The sequence below is a fragment of the Numida meleagris genome, chromosome 4 (genome assembly GCF_002078875.1).
Source record: "Numida meleagris isolate 19003 breed g44 Domestic line chromosome 4, NumMel1.0, whole genome shotgun sequence".
In the NCBI taxonomy this organism is placed as follows: Eukaryota; Metazoa; Chordata; class Aves; order Galliformes; family Numididae; genus Numida; species Numida meleagris.
In genome coordinates, this window is record NC_034412.1 from 41,520,775 (window position 1) to 41,541,190 (window position 20,416).

The 20,416-nt window shown below is 36.3% G+C and overlaps 1 protein-coding gene across 1 annotated transcript in view; it reads left to right on the forward strand.

Moving 5' to 3' along the window:
• Positions 1-20,416, forward strand: part of GRID2 (glutamate ionotropic receptor delta type subunit 2) — a 695,511-nt gene that overhangs the window by 68,278 nt on the left and 606,817 nt on the right. The gene's annotated exons all lie outside the window — the stretch shown is intronic.

The window sequence follows — 20,416 nt, forward strand, 5'->3', positions numbered from 1 at the left end:
TTTTTTTTTTTGTCTGGGTACAAGTAAGTATAACCTCTTTATTATCTTTTATACAAGTCCATCTCATTCAAATGAGTCAGTTTGGTACTGCTTTCTTCCTTCGGGCCAATGTTGCAACTTGTGAGTTATAGGCTTTTATCTGGACCTGATGTTGTATCTTTACGGGAGGATAGTGCAAGGCTAAGAACATGCTTTGGAATTCAAACCAATACTCTTTCAGCCTAGCTTTCTTGATTCTTCAGGTAGTGATTACCTTTTCCTAAATACGTAGAAAACAAAGATTGTCCAATGGCATTTTTAAACAGTTTGATATAAGGTTTCCTTTCATAATGAAACCAAGTTGCTAGTATTTACTGCTAAATACCTGTTCCTAGAACTGTTTTGTTTGTGGACCAATGTTTAATAAAGCCTTTTGTTTAGGAGAAATCTAATTATTCTCCGCTGAAATTTGTCCTCACAAAATACTTTGCTCAAACCTCCTCCTCAGTCTTTCAGTTACATATAAAAAATTTACAATATAAGAAAATTACTAGCAGAGTTCCAGTTGGATTAAGAATAGAGTTAAGCTACATTAAATGAGATTTTTATCTACCATTATTGTTGATCTTAATACTGGGAGGTTAGAATTAGTTTTCCTTGGCAATACCTTGAGCATAACACCTGCCTTCTCTGGAGGATAGAAAATGAGCCTGTATATGACGGGGACTTTCAGATGTGTTTTCCATAACTAAATTGTAGTTCTGCCTATATTGGCCATGCTCCGAAATCTATATTTTTTTATCTGCTCTTGTTAACAGATCTTTGTCTTGTTTTTTCACTGCTTTGTACAGAAGAATTCACTATGAGTGTATCAGGCTATTATTAGAATGATTTTTCTGTTTAATCAATGCAATTATGTTCTTGATTTTGGTGCTGTTTTGGATTGCCTTTTGATAAGGCTTACTGAAAAATCAGTTTTGTTCATTACTTGCCCAGCAGAAGTATGGGTGATAAATAGTGCATAGAAAAAGACAACTCTTGTAGTTTTTGCAAGAGATATCTGGGGAAGATTACTTTCTAAGTAGCACCCCAGCCTAAGAAACAAATGTTATTTAAATTTACATAACCAAGTCTGTTGCAAAAGAGAGACTTATGTTCTCATTTTTGCCATTGTTTGAGTCTAGTTCAGCAGTAATTAAGCAACTGTCTAATTTTAAGTGTATGGGCAGTCCAACTGATTTCACACGCTGATGTGCCAAGTTGATTTCTAAGAAAAGGAGCGAGTGGTGTTTGAGGCAGCAGCTAAATTTCTCCTTGGAGGACTGGATCACTCCTGCTAGGAGGACATTCATAAGAACATTTGCTTCCTTCTAATGAGAATGGTTACCAGGAAGTAGTTTTTAACGTTAGAAAGGTAATACTAGTTCAGGAATGATTTTTTTTTTTTTTAATATATCTTTCCCCCTATCCCCACAACACTCACAAAGCAAATGTGGTGGCATTTTTTTCATCTTTCAACTATTCTTCAGTCTCTGTGTAAGTTCAGCCAGGTAAATGCTGTCTTGATTTCTTATGGGAATACTGTTCATCAAGTTGCAGAGAAGATCTCTCTCCCTCTGCCCAGGGATGGCAAGATCCCTTTAGATGATTTCTTGAAAAATGTGGGGTTTCTGGGAAAAGTGAGAGCAAGGAAGATATTTTAAGTCAATGGGCATTTATTTATACTTCTGTGAATCTTACTTTTTTCCATGGTGAATTACTAGTTGCATGTAGTATATTTTTTTATTTCTGCACTTGTAATTGCGTGACTCAGTGTTTATCTCATATAACTAACCTTAAGGTACCTGAAAAACACAAGTGATTTGGTACATTTTAGATAGCACTGGTTGAACTATTCCTAATTATTACAGTTTGAGAACATCCTTGGTATTTTTGCATCTGAATAAGCTGGAGTATGTTATCTTCGTATAGTAGAACAAACATGTTCTGAGAACTTCTGTGGATGTGGCACTGATCTGTGCAATGTTCTAAGCAGCTCTAGATAAAAAAAAAAAAAAAAAAAAAACGTTTTAGCAGTTGGAGCTAAATATTAAAAAGAGGTGATAATCAGTTTTAGTTAAAATGAGCATTTCAGAGTTTACTTTCCATTCTCATCTGCCAGGCACCAAGCCTGCTGGGTTTCATATATATTTTGTGCTCCTCTGTGAAGCCAGGAATTGGTCTCAGTGATCCTTGTGGGTCCCTTCCAGCTCAAGGTAGTCTGCGATCTGATCCTTTCTGCATCCCTAAAGGCAAAATAAAAAATAATAATAGTGTTTCAGATGCAATGAGAGTATCATTGAGAAGTCTTTCTTATTTAGTTTATTTGCTGTTTTATTGGCCTTTTGAGTAAGGAGATGTATTTGTGTGTTAGATGGTTTATTTTCTGAGAACCACCAGGCTACATAGGATGTGAGAGTTAGCAGTGAATTTAACCTGCTGATTGTATTTGCTGCTGGTTCAAATGTTTCTGTTCTTCATACAACATTAATGATGCTTTTTGCTAAATTGCTTCTTCAAACTAAGTAATGCTAGTGAAATGAGTAACTTTATTCTCCTATTTTTGTGGTAGCAAGGTCACGCTAGTTCGGGGATCAATTGTCAGGCACTTGAAAAGACAGCTTCATTAGCAGGACAGAGGTTTTATTAATAATTACACAGAAAGGATTTTCTTGCTAAGCTTTCTAAGGAGCTTCTCTGTATGTCTTTGGTTGCATCATGTAAAATCACCAAATTGTTCAGGTCAGAAGGGATCTCAGGAGGTCTTTAAACCAAGCTCCTGCTCAAAGCAGGGTCAACATTCAATTCAGACCATTCTGTCCAAGGCCCGGAAAATCTTTGAGGACAGACCTTTCGTAACCTCTCTGGGTAGCCTGTTCTGATGCTTCATTATCCTCAAAATGAAAGCATTTTTATCCCTCCTTTATCCAGTTGGAATGACCTCCATTTCAGCTTATGGCTGTTATCTCTCACTCTCTTAATGTACATCATCATGAGTAACCTGGATCGGTTTTCTCAGTAGCCTCACTGTAGGTACTGAAGTACTAGAATCTTCTCTCTTCAAGGTTGAATGTGTTTTCTCCAGCCCTGAGATGATTATCTTGGTGGTCCTCAGGTGAATTCATTAAAGTCAACCTCTTTTTGTTACAACCCGGTAGGCCTGTGTTTGTTCCAAGGTCCATTGCTGGCTTATCTTTAATCAAACATCTGCAAGGATCCCTTGCAGGCTGGAGGTGCACACTGCTGGCTCATGTCTGTCCTTCTGTCCACTAGAACCCCTAAGTCCTCTGCAGCGCTGCCCTCAATGAGTTCTTCTCTCAGTTTGTACGCATATCTGGGATTGCCTGACCCAAGGGCAACATATTGCACTTGAGTTTGTTGAACCTCATTAGGTTCATGTGGGTCCACTTTTCAAACTTATCCAGATCCCTCTGGATGGCAACCTTTCCTTCTGTTGAATCAACTGAGCTTAGTGTCATCAGCAAACTTGCTGAAGGTACACTCAATCCCACTATCCAGGTCGCTGATCAAGATGTTGAAGGGTGCTTGTCACAAAACAGACCCGAGGGTCACCATTTGTTGCTGGCCTCTGCCTGGACATGTAGCTATTGACCACAAACGTGAATACTTGTTGGCATTTTGGGACATTGCTTCTTAGGCAACATATTCGAAAAAGGTGTTTGTGAGTAAGAACTTAATTCCTCTTAGATCCTGTGCTTTTTGGTCAGTCATACTTTCTAACCTGGTTCTATAAATGATACAGTTTTACTGAAAATTCCACTTGAATTCAGAAGTCATTAGTATAATGAGTTGTTCTGTCTTTGAACTTTTATTCTTCTGTTTCAAAAAATGTCGGAGGTATCATATCATCACCCTCTTGATTAATGTCCCCTCAACGATTAGATCTCTTGCAAGAAATATGTGACTGTTTAGGTAAAAGCGAGCTCAACATGACTATCCTTGCACATGGAAATCTCTGTGATGCTGTGTGTAACTACTTTTGTTTATCTTCCATCCCTTTTGTCTGTATTTGAAATTAAATAGACCTGGTATAGCATGCTCATGGCATCACTGATCTTTGCAAAACATTGTCAGTGACTCTTAGACGAGCCACATCGTAGTTGTGGTAGCAAAGGTTGTAAGAATATGCCTTTGAGAGTAGTTAATTCACTCAGAACTTAATTGGAATGTTAGCCATGCCTTAACTCCTGGTATGATCTATTCCACCAGGAGTTATTCTGATGAAGGAGAATACATGTCTGCTGCCCTTCAGAAGGAAGGGGAAGAGATGAGAGAGGGGGGTAAGTGGGGAAAACTTAATTGAGTGGATGTTAGGTAGGCAGAAGGATATAAGTCTTCCAGATAAGTGGCCATATTAACCTGGAGGCACCAATGTTCACATTACTACTCTCTGCTACCATGTAGAACTCCCTGAAGATGAAACGGTGTCACTTAATTAGAAAATGAGTGCTAGTCTTTTTGAAAGAGAAAATCCTGCCTGTAATGACTATAATGTTTGGGTTTCTTATTATATCCTGTTTTCTGATTATTTGTTCCTGCTTGATGTAAAGGTGGTTGTTGTTGGTGTTTTTTTTTTTTTTAATCATTTTATATGACAATTTTAAACCCACTCAGGAGGATGAGAGGAATTTTCAAAGGAACTCATAGAAGATTAAGCTTTAAATCATTTTAGAGATCAAGAGTTAGTTCAGAAGCCTTAGACAGAGCTGACAATAGCCATCATCTCTAAGCCAGCATGTCTTAATTGACTTTCTTTGGTTTACAGGGCAGTCTTGTTCTGAGAGCTTTATAATGTTGAGTAAGTGAGGACGATGTGTTATTCACTCTACAAGCACTGTATTGACTCAGCAGTATTGCCCTATTTACCCAGTGGGCAATTTTAGATTATTAGCCGTAGCAAGCTTGTGTTCTTGCTCTTCTTCCTAGTTTAGTATTTTAGTACGTATCGGCATTTTCAAATGTCTATTTTTCACAGATTGCAAAATGTGTAATTTATGAGCAATTTGTCCCTGACTCTTCTCTTCTGACTGTGGGAATTAGTTATTTTAATTTTTTTTATAGCACATGCTTCATTTTGTTGTCTTGAAAAGATAGGCAATAATAATATGCACAAAGAGAGAAAGACTCTCTTTATTCCATTCCAGTTGGTGGGAAATCAATTTCTAGAGGTGCAGAGCTTAAAATACTAATATTTTTGGTATTTTTATGCCACCATACATGCACAAAAAAAAAATACAAATCAACTCAAAGCAACTATCATAAACAAAAGAAAAAAAACAGAAAAATTTCCTATATTTTAGTTTGTGCACATTATCTCTTGCCTTTTCTCTGGATACGAATGAGACAAGTCTGGCTCTATCCCTTTATTCCCCTAATGTCAGGCATTCATGCACATCATAAAGATTTCCCTGAGCCTTCTCTTGAGGCCCATTGCTGGACTGGCTGCACTCTGTCAGTGTTTCTCCTGTACTGGAGAAAGCTTTCTTCCTTACTGTAGTCCCAGTGCCCTGGATGTAAATCACTAGCACATAGCCGGAGGGGAAGGCCCACCTCCCTTGACCATACCTAATACTGCTCAGGAGGCCATTGGGCTTCCTCATGGTAAGGGTGCATTGCTGGCTTGTGTTCTTGCATCCACCGAGACTCCTAAATCTTTTTCCTTGGATTCTTAGACATTTCATATGCTCATACAGTGTGTTTGTACATACATTTATTTCTGAAACAAGCAGAGAGCAGCAATGCAGTTAAGAGGCCCAAATCCAAACAGGAACTAGGAGTACACAGCCCTGCAGGATGTACTTGACAATCAGCATGATTGGGTCCTTGCAAAAGGACTGGCGTACCAAACAAATATGCCTCAGTATCCTGTTGCTGGCAATTGTAATTTGTTTTTAATTTCAAGCTTTGATGTAGATTCTTTGAGAAAATATTTTTTTATTATTTTTAATCTTTAAGGTATACAATATGTTCTCTTTATGGCAGTAGAAAGATTAAAGGCAGATGCTTTTATTCATTTTTTTTTTCAAGCAAACTTTAACAGAGAAGTGATAATATGAAAGATACTTAATTTTTTGAATAGTGATGACTTGCAAGCTTGAGTTGTTTCAGGAAATGTATATAGCTGTTCAAACTGTCCTTTTTCAATAATTATCCCAAATGTGTAAGCATTTTTTTATTCTCCAAATGGAAGATGATCAGCTCTAAATTTATTTTTTTTCTTTAGTTTTTTTTTTTTTAAATCTTCAAAACAGGTCAATCAAATCTGCATGTGCAGTTTGGAAAACATTGTACTTGCATTTGACATCTATTTACACTTTGTCTAAACTGACATTTGTTACTACAAATAATGAGCTTACCCAATTTACTACTATTTCATGCTGAAGTGAAAATTTCTCATTTTGTTTGCATAGGTCTTGATTTATAGATGTACTTGTGGATTGCTACACAAAATAGCAAATTTTATTCTTTGACGTTGGTTGTGAATTGAGAGGGATTTTGAAGGAAGATTCTATGGAGAAACAAAAGTACTCTAGAATAAGAAAATCAATGAAATGAAGAAATAATAGAACTTCCTGTTATAAAATTCAATATTTTTCACTGCTCGTTATTTTATATGGAAGTATTCTTATTTTCTTGATTATGTATAATGTATGCTCTGTCCTTTATGGATAAGTATTACTAAATAGTATGCAGAAAGCATAAGGAGGAAAACTTATTCATTTGTTGTTATTAAACTGCTGGAATGTGGTTACAACACTAGTGAAAACTGTCTTGTGTTTTCACTCAGTTTTATTTAATTTTTGTGAAACATTTTAATGTTTGATTTTTAGAATATTTTATTTTTTTCACATAACTCTTTTCAACACAATATGCAACTCCAATAATGGTTCTATTTACTAATAAAAATAAACTCCAAATACACTAACCTGAACATTGTGCAGGATGTACAACATGATGGTGAAACTTTCAAGTGCCATTAAGACATTGGGCCAGTTTCTATCTCGAAGAATCCATGCTTTTTTCATTATTAGATCTTTGACAGAATAATAAACCTAAATGACTTATACGCTTTCCCCTTTTCTGAAAGCATCTTATGTAGCCCTTGATCAAGTTGTTAATGGGACTTGGGTATGCTTTATGTAATAAAAGTTGCAGTAGTATTTGTATAGTAAGTTATTTAGGAGTCAAGCTGGATTTTACTGTGCGTTACTTAAGCACTTCGCATCATGATATACTCCCTGATGTGACTGAAGTCACGTGAGCTGTACAGTTGTCTCCAAATTTTTTTCATGCAGAGGCTGTGTTAGGTTTTGTATAGAAGGCTAAGTTGATCCTATTTTAACAAAATGTAATATTTTTAATATTCCAGCTATATTTTACTTAGAAGTTTACTGATGTCTTATTTTAGGAATCCTGAGAATAATAGGTTCATTGTCCACTGTCTTTCTTTTCTTTACTGTACTTAGACTAGGGAGTGGGCAAGACCGTGATCTGCACTGTTCATTAGCTGTGAAGTCTCCTTTTTGCTACATAAAACTTTCTGTCTCTTACTGAGTTAGTTTTACTTCCACTCAGCAGAACAAATTCAAGCATTTAATTGGCGTTTTCTCTGGAGTTCAGTCACCTAACTCCTCTGCGTTTAGGACACATTCTTATATTGGTATATGGTCATTGTAACTTCTGGAAGGTGAAATTTATTGGAGAATTGTGCAGATAAAATGAATACTCTGAAACTGAAATTTGAGTGAAACTGTACACACTGTGGTGTCTCACAGTTCATCAGTACCCTTTTATAACTGACAGGGGGAATGAAAAATAAAAAAGTAAAAGTATGCTCTGACTCACATGGCATTAATTGAAATTCAAGCATATGGTGTCAAAAAGGTAACATCTTGCTTTGAAAGTTCAGGTTTACTTACTAGTGTAAATGAAAATACTAGTATGAAAAGAGGCTGTAAAACTAGAATTTTGTAAATGATAGAATACTTCTTGGAAGGGGCCTTCAAATAGCACCTAGTTGAACTGCCTGACCATTTTAAGGCTCACAGAGAGTTAATGCATATTAACAATGACATTGTCCAAATCTTTCTTGAGCACTGACAGGCATGGGTTAGCAACCTTTTAACAGGTTGTAAAATGTCAGCTTATTTGCAGGAGAAAGCTGCAAGCCGCAGCCCCAGTACTGAATTCTGTAGACCAAGAAGCCCTACATTTTGATGGGATTTGTCCTTTAGAACAATATCCTAGCTTTTCTGAAGCATTTTTTTAGGAGCTTTTTAGTTTTGTGAGCCAAGAATCGGCAGCAGGCCTCATGAGCATTGTATCAGGCCTTCCGGTCAGAGATGCAGTGGGGCCATGGCTGAGAAGGGGACCCTTTTCCCATGAGGATGGGGAGCTCCCTCTGCAGTGGCCAGTATGGCCTAACATCTATGGCAATGAGTCCAGGCCTGGCCTAGCCCAACAAGACAGGAGCCATGGACTCTCCATACACACCGTCCTGCTCTCATCCTCAGGAAATGAGAAAATAACATGTCCATCCCGTGCAACTGGTGGCGAAGTTGGAGCTTGGTCTTGGTCATGCTGGGATGCTGGGTCTTGGTCATGACTATTCATGAGTGGTGTGAAGAAAATGGCTGCATCCCACTCTGCTCTCTGCCTTTTTGCAATCTCTTTAGACATACTGTGTCTGAAGAAAAGACACAGATAAAAGATTGCTTCTAACATTATATTTTACAAGACTATGGATGATATATTTAAATTGTTTTGGTAAATTGCATTTCCATTAATGTAGTACTGATAACACTGGAAGTACATCTTTGTCCAATCATAAATGAAGAAAACAGTATTATTAAATGTGAGTACTTAAAAATTACAGTGGAACTACTTACTGAATATTTTATAGCTAATACTTAACTGACTACTAGATTGTATTACTGCAATTGTAAATATAAAATGGTTGAAGAATATTTTCTGTTTGCATAAATGTACAGCTTTGATTAGAGGAGGACAGCTCTGCATTAGAAACAAAACTGTTATGCTTTCTAGAGTTAGCCATACTGTTTCTGAAATGCTTTGTATTCCCACTCACATTTTACTACTACCTGTATGGTTACAACTGGATATGCTGCATGCTGAGATTGCTCAATTTGGTGATTTTTTTTTTCCTATTTCCCCTCTCACTCTGCATGTCTGTTCCTATTCTCAAACTCCGTTGTGCTTGCTTGACAAATCATGCTTCCTCCTAAGCCGCCAGTATGTGGTTTTCCCTTGGACCATGTATATGCATGTGTGTATGTATATAAATGTGCACACATATAGCTGTGCACATCTTAGTCTTAAACCTTTATAAAGCATGATGACCACTGCAGGAGGCCTGTTTTATTATTCAGAGTGAGAGTTGAAATATATATCTCTAGTAAGATTAAAATGAGGAACTGGTGAGTGGAAAGAGGAGCGTTTAATGACTTAAATTCTTATCTCTTTTGTTCCTTTAATTGGTATCTTGGAGGTGTGCCAACTCTACAGTAAATCAATTCTTTCAAATACGAAGCAGACTATTTATATGTAGTTTTATGACTACCAAAATACAAAAGCAGCCTGTAATAACTTAAAGTTAAGAAAATATTTTCTGTATTTGCTTGAACTTGTCCCATTTAAACAATGTGAATGGGAGAAAACATGAAGTATCTGTTATTCCTGAACAGTTAAAGCACACCTCTTTGAAGTTCTATGTCCTCAGTTTTAGCAGATTGTTTGAATGTATCAATAAACAGTAAGAAAATATGCAACTTCTTACATGCAACCTGTATGTTCTTCCTGATTAATGGCCTACCAAACAGTGTTAATGATTCACTTAGGAAAGGATGCTCCTATTTTTTAGCATGAAAAAATTCTAAATTAGAAGAGTCTGCATATATTGTCAAAAAAGAGGAAAAAAAAAAAAAAAAGAAAAACCGGCAAAACACAAAAACACAGCGAAGAGTTAACAGTTGCTGCTCATCTACAATGAAGTTGTCTTCATTTAAGAAGGAAACTACAGATGATGAAGTATGGTAGCTGTGAAAAAAGTTTCCTCAGGGGCACTTGGAAAACTTGTAGTTTTCATTTTTATCAGGGAAAGTGATAGTCAGTGTCAACAAAATGCAAATGGATGTTTTGTGCCTGTCTCTGTAATTTCCTGCATTTCATAGTTTTTCTTCATTTTGTTTTGTTAACTCGTATCCTGTAATATTGGTATATGTTCCTTAATAAAGTAATTATCATTTTGCAACTAATGATATTTTAAGGGAAAATGCCTTTGAAATGGCTTACTGAGACTCATCAGAAGAGGAAAAATGATCTAGAGCAAGAGAAAAGGAAGGAAATAAATATGATTTTATAACTTGTTTCCTTACAATTCCTTATTTTGATCTGGAACTCTAAGCTGTACAGAATTTGTGATAGCTAAAATGAGAAGTATTGTTTTCAGTATACTATCTAGTTAGCTCATTTGTGTATAGGAATGTAGAGCTTAAGGTTTATATTGAGGACCTTAATATACGAATCGCACAGTCTCTATAAATAACGTCATTAGGCTTTTAAACTGGTTTATTACCATTACCATGAAATGAATCCCTGACTTATAGACCTGCTACTTTAGGCAGTTTTCCTACGTCTGTAGGGTGATAATTGGGGTGTGCACAGGCATCTGTAGAAACTCATGAGACTTGCATAGGTTTTCTGATGGGAGATGCTGATGGTCTTAGATGTGCCTTAGCCTCCTCCATACTTTAGAATTCTTAGCTAATTTTGTTATTTACTCTCTAACTTACGCAGCTCTCTGCACTCTGAGCCCTTTTGAGGGCATTATGCTACAGAGCAGAAGTATTTGAATAATTATGACAAGATCTGACTAGTTCTTAAGCTTGGTGAAGAACGACTTTATCTTCTTGCAGGGCCTGCAGGTGTCAGGACAATCTTGTAGCGTTCATGCAAAACATTTATCTTGGGGGTGGCAAGGAGACGTAAGGGGAAGAATTATGAAATAAAATCTTAAGATAATTTGAGATCCTTTTTATTAATTATCATTTACTGTTGAAAGATTTCATAATGTAGATTTAAAAAAAAAACTAACTTGCAGATTATGTTTGAAAGTTGAATAAAGAAAAGTGGAGCAGAAGTAGAAAAACAAAAGTTGAGAACATCTATGTGCAGATAGGAGCATTTTTTTTTTTATCTTGAGGCTAACAAGTGAGACAGCCCAAAGTCAAAAGGGCTTTGTTAGAAATGTAACTCTTAAGTCATCGAAGGCTTAACTTGGAATATTTTGTTAGCAGCAAAGAGATGCACCAAAATCTCTTCATCTCATATGTTAAAGGTGTGACATATCTGTACTGTTACTAGTGCAGTCAGGAAAGCTTTAAGTATGTTGAGAATAACCTTAAGAAAAGTTGAATTCAGATTATACTTATATAGAACGTTTTGTAGTGGGTATGAAATGAAATAAATGGGAAGGAGCGAAATTAAATGAAGTCCGCATAACAAAACTAGTGATTTAGATAATTGTTTTCAGTACTCTTACACTCTTAACATAATGCTTACTTTGTTGCCACATTTTTTTGTTACAACTCACAAGTAAAGCAAACAAAATTCTGGAGAGTGGCTAGAAACTCTTACTCACTTAAAAATATTTTCTTGGGTCCTATAATGTTGTAATGGAAATTATAACTGGGGGATTATTACAGATTTTTTGGATCTGCAATCTGTCATAGTCTTCAGTGGTCTGAAATTGCAAAAAGTTCTCTAAATTTGACTTTAAAAGGCTACTTATTAACAAAGTATACTTTAATTTTTCCCTGGAAGTACGCTAATAGTCCATAGCTGCTTCTTAAGTCACTTCATGTTCATGGCATCATTTTAAAATGCCCGCAGTTTTCAGGCAGTGAGAAATTTGAGGTCAGGTGGCAAATAACTGAGAAGAGTCTTCTTGTAGTTTTTTTCTATATGCACTCTCAGAAAATAAGGTGAATACTACGTGGCATTGGCTCCTCATGCAGTTCCCAGTGTGGCCATAGAATCTAAATTAAAAATCTAATGACCTCATCCATCTAAGTTTTATGAGGCTTTTTCCCTGGATGAAATGAGATTTAAGATTTTTGTATAGATCACTAATAGTTATTACTGTTTACACATTTAGCACTGCAGTATAAATTCACAGAAGTTTAGGTCAGTAGTTTAACTGAGAGTGAAGTCTGGATTAAGAGGCAAAACCTTTGTGACTGAGAGGCACTTTAGATCAGCAGGCTTGATGCACTTCAATATTGCAGAGATGAGTAATCCGAAGATTGCCACGAGTAAAAAATTATTTGTTTGCACATACAAGTGACTTTTACACTTGGAGTTTTCTAATCCCTTGACCTTTCAAACATAGCACGTTAATGCTGTTTATCAACCCAGAAAGCCTTCAGTCTTTTGTTTATGTATAGAAACAAAGCTCATTTTGAAAAAAAGAAAAAGGCTATACAGATATGTACAAGTGTGTGCAACCCCTGAATGTGTGTTAAAAGACACATGGTGGGAAAGAAGTACCATCTAGAGGGACCTTCAAAGGCTTTGAGAGGTAGGCCTATGTGAGCCTTGCGAAGTTCAACAAGGCCAAGTGCAGTCTTCAACCTCATTTGGGGCAATCCTCAACATGAATACGGGGTGGGTGGAGAAATAATTGAGAACTTCCCTGAGGTGAAGGACTTGGGTGTGCTGTTAATGAGAAGCTCAACAGGAGCCATCAGCATGCATCTAAAGCCCAGAAAGCCAACTGCATTGTGGAACATATCAGAAGAAGTGTGTCTGGCAGAACAAGGGACTTAATTGTCATCTTCTACTCCACTCTTGTGAGACTCCATCTGCACTGCTGCATTCAGCTCTGAGGCCCCCAGAAAAAGTAACATGGATCTGTTAGAGTGGTCCAGAAGAGGTCTGTGAGTATGATTGGTGGGCTGGAATGCCTCTCTTCATAGGAGAGGCTGAGATAGTTGGGATTATTAAGCCTGGAGAAGAGAAGGCTCTGGAGAGATCTCATTGTGACCTTCAAAGTGAGCGTATAGGTAGGCTGGAAAGGACTCTTTGTCAGGGGTTGTAGTGGTAGGACAAAGGGTAATGGATTTAAACTGAAAGAGGATAGATTGAGATTAGAAACGTTTAGATGTTGTTCAAGAAATGTTTAGATGTTGTGTTGAGAGACATGGTTTAGTGGGGTTATTGTTGGTAGGTGGATGGTTGGACTAGGTGATTTTGTAGGTCTTTTCCAACCTAGCTAATTCTATGATTCTCTGATTCTATGATTCTAGATATTACAAGGCAAGTCTTCAGTATGAGGATGGTGAACCATTGGAACAGGTTGTTCAGAGCAGCTGTGAATGTCTCTTCCTTGAGGATGTTTAAGGCCAAGTTGAATGGGGATTTCAGCAACATGGACTAGCAAGAGATGTCCTTGCTTATTGAAGGGGGGCTGGAGCAAGGTGTTCTTTAAGGTTGCTTCCAACACAAAGTATTTTATGTTTCTATGATAGTATCACAAGAGTTGTGGAGAGATGCATAGACTTCTGAATGAGGTGTTTTCAATCATTGATTAAAACAGAATTAAATGCATTAAACACATGCCTTAAGTTTCTCCTATCTGAGGAATAAGTATTAGATAAACCTGCAGATAATTTAAGGCATCTTTAGATATACACAGTGTAGACTTTTCAGTCCTGTTTATTTCCCTTTTTATTAGTTTCCTTCTAGTTTGCTCTTGATCTGAACCTATGCACTCTTCAGATGCTGGGTTGCTTTTTCGGTCCAATGAATGCCATTTTTATGCTAGTAAATCTGCTGTTTCTACTGTTCTAATCTTTGTCACTGTGGCTGTAGCAGTGGCAGGGTAGAAGTTTCCGTTTTATTCTCATAGCAGGTGCCCAACACCTAGAACTGCTTCAGACTTTGAAGGAGATGTATTTCTTTACAGTAATAACATCATTTAAAAAATTGAGTTGTGTGCCATCTTTACAATTTTGAATAGCAAGAAATAAAAAAAAATCCAGAGGAGTTGAGAAGTTGGGTTGAGAGAAAAATCAGGACAGTGTTTTCATATGTTAATGTCAATAAATGAATTACATCAAGACTAAAATAAAAATCATGGAATGAAATGAATCATAAAAAATACATAAGGAACAACAGTATTACTTTCTGCAATATACCAATTTTCTCTGAATGGTATGATTCAACATTACCAAATTTAAACATTTCAATTGTCAAAAGTGCAAACACTTTTAACAATACAATTTCATGGCAAATCTCTGTTGGATTAAAAACAAGGAAAAAAACAATGCTGAGATTTCCTGTGAAAGATTCCTTTCTAGCAAAGCTACTGCTGGATTCTTGTTTTAACCTCTCCGTTGAGGGATAGGAGCAAGTTCCCCCCGAAAATAAATAGAAATATCCAGTCTGCCATTGCAATTATTTACCTATTTCTAATGTAGAAATTTTGTAGATGTTTTTATGGTAATGTGTATGATTCTTTGGATGTGTGTATGGCTGCAAAACTTCCACATGATCCTATGCCACATGTGGAGTCTGAATAATTTTTTGTTATTATTTTTTTGATTTTTATCTTTTAGCCATGATTCATGTTTCTCTCAAATGTAAATCAGTATGTGAATGAGAAACTTGGCTTCAATTAAATTCCATCTTATCCAAAAAGGAGCAATATAAAAAGCCTCCAAATCTCGAGCTTAAAGAAATGAAACACCATCAACAAGACCTATAATTAGTAGTTATTGGCAAACTGAAAATACAGCAGTGGGATTCAGCATCTGGCTGTAAGGGTCCATTCACTCACAAACGCTATCGGAAAAGTTGAAGAATGCTGACTCTCTTAGCAAATCCAGATATGCGCTCTGTTCTTTTTTGAAATGATCTGAAATCAGAGGTTATATCCCATTCAGAAAATGTTTTTTGATGAATTTTTAATGGCATGACCTGTTTACCCATTCCTGCTTTGCATTTAGTCAAAATGGCATGGTTCATTCACTTGAAACAGACAAGGAAAATGAAAAATGCATTTACTTTCATTCTCTGTCAAATGTCAACACTATAAATTCATATCAAGTTTATGTAAGGAAAATGTATCAAGGAAATTCCTACTACAGTAACCTCTTACTGTTCTGCATTAGCAGAGTACTTTCTGATCCAGTGCCAAATCAGATTTTAAGTAACATCTCAAGGGTAAAGACTCATTAAAATAGAAGGATTAAACCATCAAAAGTTCTTCCAAATTATGTAAGTCTCTATGACACTTTGGCTATCTGGAGCAAGTTCATGACAGAGGCAAGTTTTCTATCCTTCATTCTTTACGTACTACAGAGTCGTGTTATGAAAACTAAGACTGTGCCTTATGCCTATATAACTGAAAGGATGAGCACTGCATGGGAAACTATTTTTCTTTCTATAGCTTTTATTTGTTCAAGGCTTTAAACATCTGGACTGCAAGCTAGGGCAGGGAAATGGAAGAAGATCAAGATTATTTAAGAGTACATTTTTAAAAAGAAAGAAAAATCCAGGCGTACAAGTTAAAGAAAAATAAATAAACTTCACTAAAGTTTGCTTATTATTAATTGCTCAGTATTCTGCAGCTATGTTTTTGAAACATACAGCATTCTGCTGTGATTTGGCTGAGGTGAGTTCTTTATAAAATGTTCTTAAACTAAATGGTGTATAAGGCTGGTTGATCGCTACAGTGCTTAAACAAATCCTGAGGGCCATTCTTTCCTTTTAATACTGGACTTCAGAACCTCTGAGGGGAAAGTACAGGCTTGTTCTGTGTCTGATAAAAATCATTTGAATGCTATGAACACTTGTTAATGAATTACTGTGCTGTTTTTGAAATAGTTCTGATTATGAGAATATTGAGACAAACAAGTCTCCACTTCATTCTTTTGACAACAAAATCCTTCATAAGCTTTTTACAAAAGTGTGATGCGAAAAATACAAATCAATTTTATAACTAGATAAATAGAGTATAGAATACTTTCTCACACTTTTTTTTTCCTGTGTCTTGCGTCATAGAATATTATATCAACATGGAGAAAGGTAACCACAAGTGTTGGTTTGTCCAATCACTCTTCAATATAACTCTGCGTATATTGAAAAGACAGTGATGTTGTGAATGAGTGGGTAGAATCAAAGTGCCATACAGATCCTTGTAGTCTGCCTGCCTGTGGTTTCTGCTACACTTTTGACAAGAGAGCTGCAACAGATTGTTCCCCTAATCTGAAGTGGAACTTAGTCTGCTTCCTTAATGTAGTCAGAAGCTGCAGAACAGGCTTTTTCAATCTCAGGTTTTCAGCATAACTAGGAATGAGCATAGTCCTGTACACTGACAAATTTCTAAAATATTTTAGTAGTATTTTTCCAGCTGTGATTCCAGAAATACTGGCTTGTTTATATGCAAGGCTTTATATCTGAGGATAACCATGACATTTGACATTACTTACAACTCCTATCTATACTTTTTAAATGGCTAAATTCCCAAGATGTTGTATGATTCTCATAATAATGCTCAAGATACATTCCAGGAAAATAGTAAGGTTCAGTGACAAGTGCTAGTCCTTTTTCTAAGTGGAAATAACAGGTTGGAGGACAACAACAACAACATGATAGAAATCTGGTGGCTTGTCAAAATGCCAGTCCAAGACGGGAAAAGTGTTTTCAAACCTGAGTTACCTGGAGATATCTAGGAAATTATACATATATGTAGGTCACCCCAAAAGTAATGCCTCCTATTTGTTTGCATGGAAACAACAACAGATACCAAGAGGACAGTAGCATTACTTGATAGAGCAAATTCTCAGCTACAAATCACTATTTTTTAACATATTCACCACCGTTAGCTATGTATTTTCACCAGCAATGAACAAGAGCCTTTATTCTGTGCCCTCTCCTACTATCTATTGTACGGTAATTAAATGTAATGAAATATTAGTGGGAAGGTTCAACCTCTACTACCAACATCCATCTCTGAAGTCATGGGCCAACATAATAAAATAGGAGGCATTACTTTCAGAACAGCCCGTGTGTGTGTATATATATACACTTTCTTATATTTATGCTATATTTTTCCTTTTTTCCTTGTTTATGTTTTCACTTAGGCCAGTAATACCTGTATAAATACATTACTTGGAATAACTCTGCCAAAATTATTTTTGTTTAACCCTACAGAAGAGCAGTTTTCCTTTGCATGCAAACCGCATTGCTCCTCTTAGTAAGCAGTTACTCAAAATGAATACCAATCAAAATTGGGAACACTAACAACAGTTCCTCTATAGAGGATGCAGTAGCTTTTTCTGCTTTTAAGTAGGAATTTAAATACAAACGTTTGAAGACTTCTGTGCTTCTTACTTTGTTACTTCTGTATATTATGTTATTTACGTTATTTTTAAAACTGTCTCAAATGGAGATTTTAATCAGTGTTAAAATGAAATACAATTGATGTGAAATTAAAATATACTGTTACTTTTGAATTAATTCAACTCCATAGCTAAAAATGTAGGGGTTTATGGTAAAGTGTTGTGGTAAGTGTTGCTAAAAAGATGAATAATGTGATAAGGAACTAGGTAGAGGATCAAAATATGAGATGTTGTCCTGGTTTTGGCTGGGTTTTCTTTCATCCTACAACTAGTATGGTGCTGTGTTTTGGATTCAGGATGAGGATAATGCTGATAGCATCTGTGTTGTAGTTTTTCAGGAAAGTTATTACTAAGTTCAGGACTTTTCAGCTTCTTCTGCTGACTTGCCAGCTGGAAGCTGGGAGTATGCCAGAATGTGGGAGGAGTCAGAACAAAGACAGCTGACCCAGACTGGTCAAAGGGATACTCTAAACTATATGGCGTCATGCTGGACAGTGAAAGAGAGGGGTAGTTGGCTGGGAGGACTGCTGCTGCTTGAGTGCTGGCTGGACATCAGTTGGTGAGAGGTGAGCAACTCCATTGTGCATTACTTGTTTCCTGTACACTTACTATTTTCTCTTCCTTTTCTGCCCTTTTAAACAGTCTTTATCTCAGTGCACAAGTTTACATTTTTCTGATTCTTCCTCCCATCCCACTGTAGTTGAGGGAGTGAGAAAGCAGCTGTGTGGAGCTCAGTTCCCTGCCAGGTCAAACTATAACAGATACCAAGATTTGAAATAACATGGTAATTTTAATAGCGTTAGGAAAGAATTTGAAATTTGCAAAGTGTGCTAATAGTTTGCAGTTTTGCTAAGACTGTGATGAGTTAAAAAGCCAGATGAGCTAGAATGAAATCGGAAGAAACACAAAGTGACCTACTGTTTTCTAAGGATTACAAAATTATTGGTTTTATCTTTGTAAATAGAAAATTCACCTAGATACCAAGTGTCGTTTCAAATAGAAACTTCTATGTCTAGTAGATTTGGAGGTCATGGCTCTGATATGTTGAAGTAAAAAGTGAGAACCTGAAGGCATTTTTTCTTCCTAAAGTTTCAAGGGGCTTGTCAGTCATGATATCTGTTTTTCTCTCGAGGAAGTAGTTGTAATGGGGTTACTTACTGAAAAATGCAAAAGTTAAATATTGTAGAGAAAAACACAATCAAGGTCTGCATGAAATATCAGATTCCAATTTCTTTTAATATTGTTATTTTTAGGATTGATTGTAAAATACACTACTTTTGAATCATTTTTGAGGCAATAGGAAATCTTATTTTCCTCTGGAACCTTGAATTTTGGGTAAATCCCAGAAATGACAACCCAAAAGTAACAGACCTACCTTGTATGTAGAAATGAGTAAATATTTTTTTCCCACTCCTCTCAAATGTGTGTATATTTTCTTCTGTCCTTTCTTCTGAAAGATGCTGAGACCCTAAACTTGCCCAGGTGAAATTCACATATGGGTAACGCAAGCATGCTTTCACAAACACATGTACCCGAACGTACTTTGTACACGGTGAGACATCAGTTCTAAATATGTAGATTGGATTTTACTTTATATTCTGATATGCTCCATCTATTTGAGAAGGGTTGAATACATTCGTTTGAAATATGAAAGTTGCAGTGGAAACCCTGCTCTTTTCTAAACCCCCTCCTTGCAGCTCTTTGAGACCAGGAATTGTGATGGGCTGAGAGGACTTGCAAGTTCATACAGTGCTGCATGGGGTATCTATTGCATCAGAGCTATATGTATTAGAACTGTGCCCAAACCTTCTTTCTCCATTTTAGGGTCAGTTTTTGTAGTCCTACCTTGGACAATTATTCATATAAGGGGACTGGCTTATTTACTAAAACTGTATCCCTGTACAGTTTGATGTGTTAGTATGAGATCATTGTGTCTGAGTGTGCAAGACTACATCATTCTTGATAGTATTTATGAAAGTGAACTTAGCTGACTAGCTGATGGGGCAGTTCCTACCAGCGGAGTTTCCTGAAGTAACATTAAGCTGTTTTTTCTTTTTTTTTTAAAAAGCTACCTGGCAAAAACATCATTTCACAAAATGCATTGAATATATCTCTTTATATTACATAGTAAATCCTAAAAGACATTGTCACACCATCTGTCAAAAGCTCTTCACAATATTGGGCTGGGAGAATAATTTTTTTCAGTAGGTAACTAAAATTCAGTTTTTCTAGAACTGAGAACATAACTGAACATAACCTGGAATACAGCTGGAAAATTCTGCTTCCAGTGCCACGTGTCATTGCTATACAAACTGGATCTTTCATTATTTTACAGCATTACAATTGTGAGAGAAATCAACTAAATTTCTGAGGTACCTGAAACAGCCTTAAAAGGTTGCCTTTACATTACTAGAATGTGCCTTTAAGATGCTATTTTTTTGAGAATAAAAATGCTACATCCTTGGACGTAAAATTTTTCCTGTCTCCTCTGATTACATGTTTCTAGCACAGAAGCAAGAATAAAGAGTCTCAGCCAGTGCAACCTAACACAGGGAGACTATAACCACTCACAGGATTGTTTTCTACACTCATTAAAAAGAAGTCTGGTCATATTATCTGTGAATTGTTTCAGTGAAGAAAAATTGTTGATAAAAAGCAGGTATCTGTGATGTGATCCTAGTTAAGTAAAAACGATATATTAAGTCCAACCTTTGTGAATTACTGAAATCAAGTAAGCGGGAGATTCTTTGCTGACGTTGATCAGCATTTTTTCAGGAAGCATTAGTCCCCAAATATGCCACCGGGATCCTACTAGACTTTTTTTCTAGACTTTTCTCCTTTATTTTGTTGTTTGCCTTCTCTTCTGAGAATTTCCTCCACCACCCCCAACCCCTTCACATATACTGTAGTGTCTTACAGAACTCTTCAAACAAAATGTATTTTTTGAGTTATAT